Here is a 7,767-nt window from a genome sequence, read left to right on the forward strand (position 1 = left end):
GATACCAAGGTCAGTTCTTGTTGCCTCTGACATTGGTAACTCCGGTATTCTGCGAAAGCCAGTATTTTTATTTAGTATCACAATTTTCCTCATGTCTCTAACCTATCAATATTTTTTGTTTTTAAAACATATTTATCTTATATCTTTGATCTGGTAATCCTACTGCCTGAAAATTAGACTGTTTGTGCTGGCTCTTGCTTGTGGTGACTTGTTCCCTTATCTGTTCTGTAACTTTGGACCATGAGCTTTATCTGAGAGATCCCCACTGAAGGTGCATCCTTCCAGACAAGTTGGCTTATATTGCTTCTGGGGTCTTGAAGGAACTACCGACCTGGGCTCCTTAATGTTAATTTCTAGGCTTGCTGTTTCCAGGACCTCAAAAGGATGTTCAGTTTAAACCCCACCCCACCCCGATCCCCCACCCCGGACTGAGCCCTCGTTACAAATTTTAAGGAAGATATTTTACTTTTTGTCCTAGGAAGGGCCCTGGGTAGGACATTTTCATTCTCATCTCCTTTTGCTGATAGTTTGAAAAATTTTGAATTCATTCATACACTGAGGATATGGCCCTTCTAGGATGCAGACTTTGTGTGGGATTCTCGGTTCTAACTGGGAACTTTATAAAGGCTCAAAATCTTGTCTCTCTTCTCCATCACACCCAAAGCTCTTGGTTACCAAGATTGCAAATACCATCCCCACCATCCCCATTTTCAGCAGCTTCTTTGTTTGGGATATTTCCTCTTCCCCACTGCTGCAGCTATGCAAGGAAAGATTCTGTAACAGTTCATTCAGAATTTCTAGTCTCAGCAGATTTTTTCCAGTCACCTAAACTACTTAATTGCCAAAAAAGGGAGTAACCACTTCCGCTTTGCAATAGCTGCGTCCACATTTGTCTTCACTAGTAAACCTGTTAACAGAGACGGCCCAGCATGTTTGCGACAGTTCTAGTGGTCATCAGAGGGCTCCTTTGTTTGCTATTCCCAGGAGGGTCATACAGTTGTTCTCCACAGAGGCCAGCGGCAGCTGCTTCTTTCCCAGGAATGCTGTCCTTCTCTGTGCCGAGAGGTACTGAGACCACAGTGCCTCCCAAGTGGGTGGAGACTTGGAGGTCAGAGTGAATCTCTCTGGCCTAGGGCCAAAGGCTCAGAGACAGTTTCCGGGCTCCCAGGCACAAGGCCTAGATAATAAGACCAGGCCAGAAGTCTGGGGAGTGGGCACCTGGAATATGGTGTGAAGTTTGCTACCTGTGATTCCCTGCCATGAATTTCAAGGGGCCACTCCCACTGGGGTGGTCTGTAGGTTTGCAGGGCTGCTCACCACTGGGCAGGTGAGTCCAAATGTGAGATTTAGGATTAGGAGGGTCACTGTGCAGTCTGCTAAAGCCAGCCATCTGCTCCGACCCAGACATCATCTGTGACAAGGTATAATTTTATATATTATATAAAATATATAAAATATTGAATCTTCTTTATCCCATCTCTCGAGTGTTTGGGCCTTGGGCAAGAGTAATGAAGTGTCACTTACTGGGTTCTTTCACAGCCCTGCATTAACCACTAACTTATCCTATGTGACTCTATGCAGCCTTTTGGATGCAAACAGCCTCAACAAGCGGTTAGCAAATTTATTTCATTAATATACTGAAAATATACCAGGATAAATTGGTATTTAATTCAGAAAGGCAAGCATTTATTCAATCACTCAACAAATAGGGTCAGTTTTGCTATGATGTATCGTAAGCATTCCTAAAATTCAGGGTGCCACGCAAAACTGTACAATGAAAAATATAGGGCTTATGGGGAAAATGGGGCTGGAGCAGAACACTCAAAACACTTCATCAGTGACACATTTTTTAAAAAGATGGGAACCTAATACAGAAGGTTAGCACAGTTGTACAAGTTAAATAGTTTTTAAAAATACATAAATACTGGGCTTCCCTGGTGGCGCAGTGGTTGAGAGTCCGCCTGCCGATGCTAGGGGACACGGGTTCGTGCCCCGGTCCGGGAAGGTCCCACATGCCGCGGAGCGGCTGGGCCCGTGAGGCATGGCCGCTGAGCCTGCGCGTCCGGAGCCTGTGCTCCGCAATGGGAGAGGCCACAACAGTGAGAGGCCCGCGTACCGCAAAACAAACAAACAAACAAACAAACATAAATACTACCAAAAAAAATGATTCTTTATCAGAAAAGGCCTGAACTTTGCTTGTGGAAGTAGGCATCGGAAGGGCTGCAGCTTAGGAGGTATTGTGAGGTGAATGGAATGTTGTAACCCCGGTGTGGAGGGGGGGGTGGCTCATAACACAGAGGTTAGGAGGTAGCTGGGAGACATCTGAGGTGTGTGAGTGTGTGTGCTTCCTACACACCTGAGCTCAGCTGGTGGAGTTTTCTGCGTCCACCCAGTATTTCTCGTAAACAAAATCACACGGAATGCAAAATTCACATTATACTCCAACTGTTCCCTAACTGTTCAATGATGTTGGAACAAATTCACATTTTCAAAGCAAGCATCATAGCAGAACTGTAGTTATGGAGTACCTACTCTGTGGGAGGTACTGCCTGACACACAGTAGGTTCAGCAATCTACTGTCTCTGCCCTCATGGGAGATACATTGTAATGAGGGAAACAATAAACAAGTAAATAATCAATTTCATATAATACCATTTGCATATCACCCTCCCCCCAAATTCATATGTTGAAACCTAACCCCCAAGGTGATGGCTTTTGGAGGTGGGACCTTTGGGAGGTGATTAGGTCCTGAGAGTGGAGCTGTCATGGATGGGATTAGTGTTCTTATAAAAGAGACCCCACAGAGCCCCCGGCCCCTTCTACCATATGAGGACACAGCAAGAAGACGGCTACCTCTGAAGCAGGAAGTTTCTCTCTCCAGATACTAAGTCTGCTGGCACCTTGACTTTAGACTTCCCAGCCTCCAGAAATGTGAGAGATAAATACCCAGTCTATAGTGTTCTGTTACGGCAGCCCAAATGAAGTAAGACAGTAGGACAGTAAGTTCTGGGTTTGTGGTAGGTGGAACTGTATCCCCCAAATTCCTATGTTGAAGTCCTAGCCCTCTTAGAGGTTGATGTGTTAGTTCCTGGGGCTGCTGTTAACAAAGCCCCACAGACTGGTGACTTACACAGAAATTTACTATCTCACGGTCTGGAGGCCAGAAGCCCGAGTGAGATCAAGGTGTGGGCAGGGTTCCTTCCTTCTGTGGGCTGTGAGGAAGAATTCATTCCATGCCTCTCCCTTAATTTCTAGTGATTTGCCAACAATCTTTGGCATTCCTCGGCTTGTAGAAACGCCCCCACCGCCCAATCTCTGTCTTACCCTTCATGCGGCGCTGTCCCTGTGTGTGTGTGTCCCAATTTCCCCTTCTATAAGGGTATGAGTTTTACTAGATTAGTGGTTCACCCTACTCCAGTAGAACCTTGTCTTAGCTGATTACATCTGAAACGACCCTATAGGGTCACATTCTGAGGTACTGAAGGCTAAAACTTCAACACATGATTGGGCGGGGGGATACAACTCTACCTGTCACTTACTTCTTGCCCCCTTAAAGGGGCAAGGGAAGACCCCTTTAAGTAAGTGACATTTGAGCAAGAGACTTGAATAAAATGAGGGAGTGAGCTCTGCAGACATCTGAGAGAACAGTTTCAGGAGGAGGGAACAGCAAATGTGGAGGTTCTGAGACAGGAAAACCGATCGGCCTGCCAAAGGAACAGGTCACTGTGTCTGGAAGGCAGCAAGGAGAGTGGTGTAAGAGATGAGGTGAGAAACAATGATTCACCGACAGGAAACCCATCAACAAGTTAACAAAATTGAAGGAGAAAAACCTTATGTATTTATCAGGGACCAAAACAAAAAACAAAAAACAGCTGACGTTCCCAGTAAAAGCTCTAAGGTATAAATAGACGAAAACTTCCTCTTATGATAAAGAATATCGGTTAGAGAACAAAAGCATACATCATCTTAATTGTGTGATAGAAAGACATTTCTGTTATTCAGAAATGAGAAGGGGGGCTTCCCTGGTGGCACAGTGGTTAAGAATCCGCCTGCCAATGCAGGGAACATGGGTTTGAGCACTGGTCTGGGAAGATCCCACATGCCGCGGAGCAACTAAGCCCGTGCGCCACAACTACTGAGCCTGCACTCTAGAGACCGCGAGCCACAGCTACTGAGCCCATGTGCCACAGCTACTGAAGCCCGCGTGCCTAGAGCCCGTGCTCCGCAATGAAGAGTAGTCCCTGCTCACTGCAACTAGAGAAAGCCCGCGTGCAGCAACGAAGACCCAACACAGCCAATAAATAAATAAACTTAATTAATTAATTAATTTTTAACAAAAAGAAATGAGGAGGGATGCCAGCAATTATGTTTTTGGTTCAGTATTGTTATTTTTGGAGAGTCTAGCTAAAGCAATAAGATAAGGAAATAAGCAATAATCTCACCATTGTTTGCAGATAATATGCTCCTAAACACACCCCTCTGCCCCAAATGAGGTATTTTCAAACTAACAGAACTGAGTCACACAGACATAGAGATCAGAATTGTCGTTGCCAAGGGGGAGGGGTGGAGGGAGAGGGACGGACTGGGAGTTTGGGGTTGGTAGATGCAAACTGTTATGTATAGAATGGATAAATGACAAGGTCCTACTGTATTGCACAAGGAACTATATCCAATCTCCTGGGATAAAACAGAATAGAAATGAATGAAAAAAGAAGAAGAATATATATATGTGTATAACTGAGTCACTCTGCTGTAGAGCAGAGATTGACACAACATTGTAAATCAACTACACTTCAATTAAAAAAAAATAGAACTGAGTCAGTCATCTTTTATGCCCTAAACTCATGTACTCTGGGTCCACTTTCTTGCTCTAGTCATGGCTACAGCAACCAGCTAGTTGTGCAGATAGAGCCTGGCTGCTGCTTGCCTCAACTGCACTGCACAGCCCTTGCTCTCTACTGCTGCTGCTTGGAATGCTTCTGGAGCTCACTCAACCTACCTGGCACATGTGCACACGTGGAAGAGGGAGTTTGCAGGGCAACCCTGGAGCAATGAGGAATGAGTGCCAGTGGACACATGCTCCCCTCGCTTCTGTGCATCAGTGGACAATTCTGATGTTCGTTCTATACTGCTCCTCAAGCATTCCCACAGCAGTGATAACTCAGCAATGCACCTGGCATAAGATCCCCCCGTCCCTGTTTCTCTTTTCCAGGGCCCCCATTCCTGATCTCCGTGATCACTTCCAAAAATAAACTGTTTGCCCACAAGACCATGTCCCATGTCATAGATTACGCTTTTGGAGGGAACCTGAACTAAGAGAGTTAGTGCCAGAAGAGGCTGTAGAAAGCACAACATTGGGAAAGAATTCTAAGATATGTCACACACCTTTCAGACCCCGTTGTAGGACCCTTACTGCTGGTGGTAAGTGAGCTGGTGATGAGCTTTGGCCTGTGGCGAGTTACAGTGACTCACTAGGGGTGCATTAGGATGTCATGCATATGGAACGTAAAGCATGGGCCTACATGGTAGCAGTGGTCCTTTAATCGAACTGAGGTCAGGGTAAGAAGGACTGTGGGTCAGGCTGACTTTTGCTAAGGGCTTTAAAAGCCTCAAATAATAATGACAGGCTCAAACCAGCCAACTATCAATTTAAGGCGCTCTGTGACTGTCCGGCAGCCTCATGGTAACCTGAAGAAGCCCTTATCTCCTGCAGGCACAGGTCACTGTATGATGAAAATTGGTCCAGGATTATTCACATCTCTGAATGCTGTTGGTTTTATTTTCTCTTCAGCCATGTTTAATCTCTTGCTTAACCTATCAGTGGGTGTTTTGTGTTAATTAAAATAATAACTGATTATGTTTTCCATTTCTAGAAGGTTTTTTTTTCTTATTGGGGGAGGAGACTCTCTTTCAAATTACTTGGCCACAGTCTCTTGTCCCTTGATCATATTTTTAAGATCTTATTTCTTTAAACACATACATAATTATTTTGTGTGTCTGGTAACACTAATATCTGCCGTTTTCTGGATGTGATTTTGTTGTCTGGTGCTTCCAGTGGCTCTCACTCAGTGACCTTTTTTTCCCTTGTGCATTTTGTGACTTTTTTCTTGACAGTGAGTCCCCTATTTCTCTCAAAAGGTATCCACGGGGAGTCGTTGAAACCTATATGGAACTTGCATTTCTCCAGAGAATGTTTGCAGTTTATCCTTTTCTAAAAATTGATTCTTAGTTTTGTTACTTTGCAGTCAGAGAATAAGCCTTGTAAGATTTCTCAATTTATAAATCAAGTTGTCTGTTGTAATAAGTATATAATTAACATTATACGTTAAGGATGTTCCATGCACTGTTTATAGAAAGGCACATTCTGTAGCTGACCACAGACACCGAGGTGCAGGATGTCCTATTGTCACTTAACCTTTATCTCTGAGTCTGTGCTGCCAGGGAGCCAGGAAATTCCAGCTCGGTCAGTTTTTTTTTTTTTTTTTTTTTTAACAACTTTATTGGGGTATAAGCTCGGTCAGTTTTGCGGCCCTGCTCCCTCAGGGCTGCACTGGAATGAGGGAGATTCAGTGGTACCCCAAGCCTAGGGACAGGGACAGTGTGGATATCTCATCTCCACTTCCAACCCAGGCCTGCAGGCCCCCTGAAGTCCTAAGGCACCTGTTAGTGCCTGAAACAGACAGTGGGCGGAGTTTACTCAGGTGGACGATCCCAGAATTTCTGTCCAGCCCCCTCTGTCCCTACACAGCTTTTCTGCTCCGACATCAAGGAATAGTAAGAAGGTTGTGTAGCTGGAGAATAGAAACTTGAAAGAGACTGGGGCACCGGAGTCAGACCTGGGGGAGCCCCTTTATAAGTAGGGCGATAAGCCCCGTTTCCCGGGGCTTTTCGGTTTTTGCCTGCCGCTGGGTGAATGGGTTCATGCTTTCATTGTCAGGGTTGGGTTGGAGTTATGCGGTCGCTTCTACTCTTAGATCAGGAGGGCCCAATAGAAAGCCAGGGAGGGTTTAAGTGCGGGAGTGAAATGTGGTTTACATTTTATAAAGTTCCCCTGGGCTCTGCTCAGTGACAAGAGGGCGCTGGCGGGGGCCAGAGTGAAGGCAGGGGCACGAAGGGCGCAGAATGGGTGCCAGGAGCGAGCATCTTGGGGCCCTCGGTTGAAGCTCCCTCACCGGTCCCCCCTTCCGTGGGGTCCTCCGGCCAGGAGAGGTGCCCCAGCGGCGCAGCCCCACCAGGCCTGACCTTGAGCGAGGCCAGTCTGGCTTCCGGCCACGAGCCTGGATCTGAAATGGTGGAGAAATGCTGGTATTTCCCGGCTGACGTGGAAGGGATCAGGTTACCTTCTGGTCCCGCGGGCGGAGCCGGCTCTCCTAGGAACGGGTGGCAGGGAGCGGGGACTGAGGGAGGGGCCCCAGCCGGCAGGCCGACGGGGTACTGGGGAAAGGCGGAGCACGGCCCGGCAGCTCGGGACCGACCGGAGAGGGAGGCCGGGACGTGGAGCTGGTGGGGGGTGGCCGGCGCCAGACCGCCCGGGCCGGGGAGGGGCAGACGCTGCGCCAGGCGCGGGAACCAGGGGCCGGAGAAGGGGGAGGGGGGTCCCCGTCCCGGAGGCGGGGCGGGTGACCTCTGAGCCACAGGGAGCAGATCGGGGCCGGGCGGGGGCAGGTCCGGGCGCGACGGAGGACGCCCACCGCGGCCCGGACGCCGGAGCCAGCGCGCCAGGCCCCCGGGGTCCCCTCCCCTCTGCTTTCGTCCCCGCCCCTCTCC

The sequence above is a fragment of the Lipotes vexillifer genome, unplaced genomic scaffold (genome assembly GCF_000442215.2).
Source record: "Lipotes vexillifer unplaced genomic scaffold, Lipotes_vexillifer_v1.1 scaffold584, whole genome shotgun sequence".
NCBI lineage: Eukaryota > Metazoa > Chordata > Mammalia > Artiodactyla > Lipotidae > Lipotes > Lipotes vexillifer.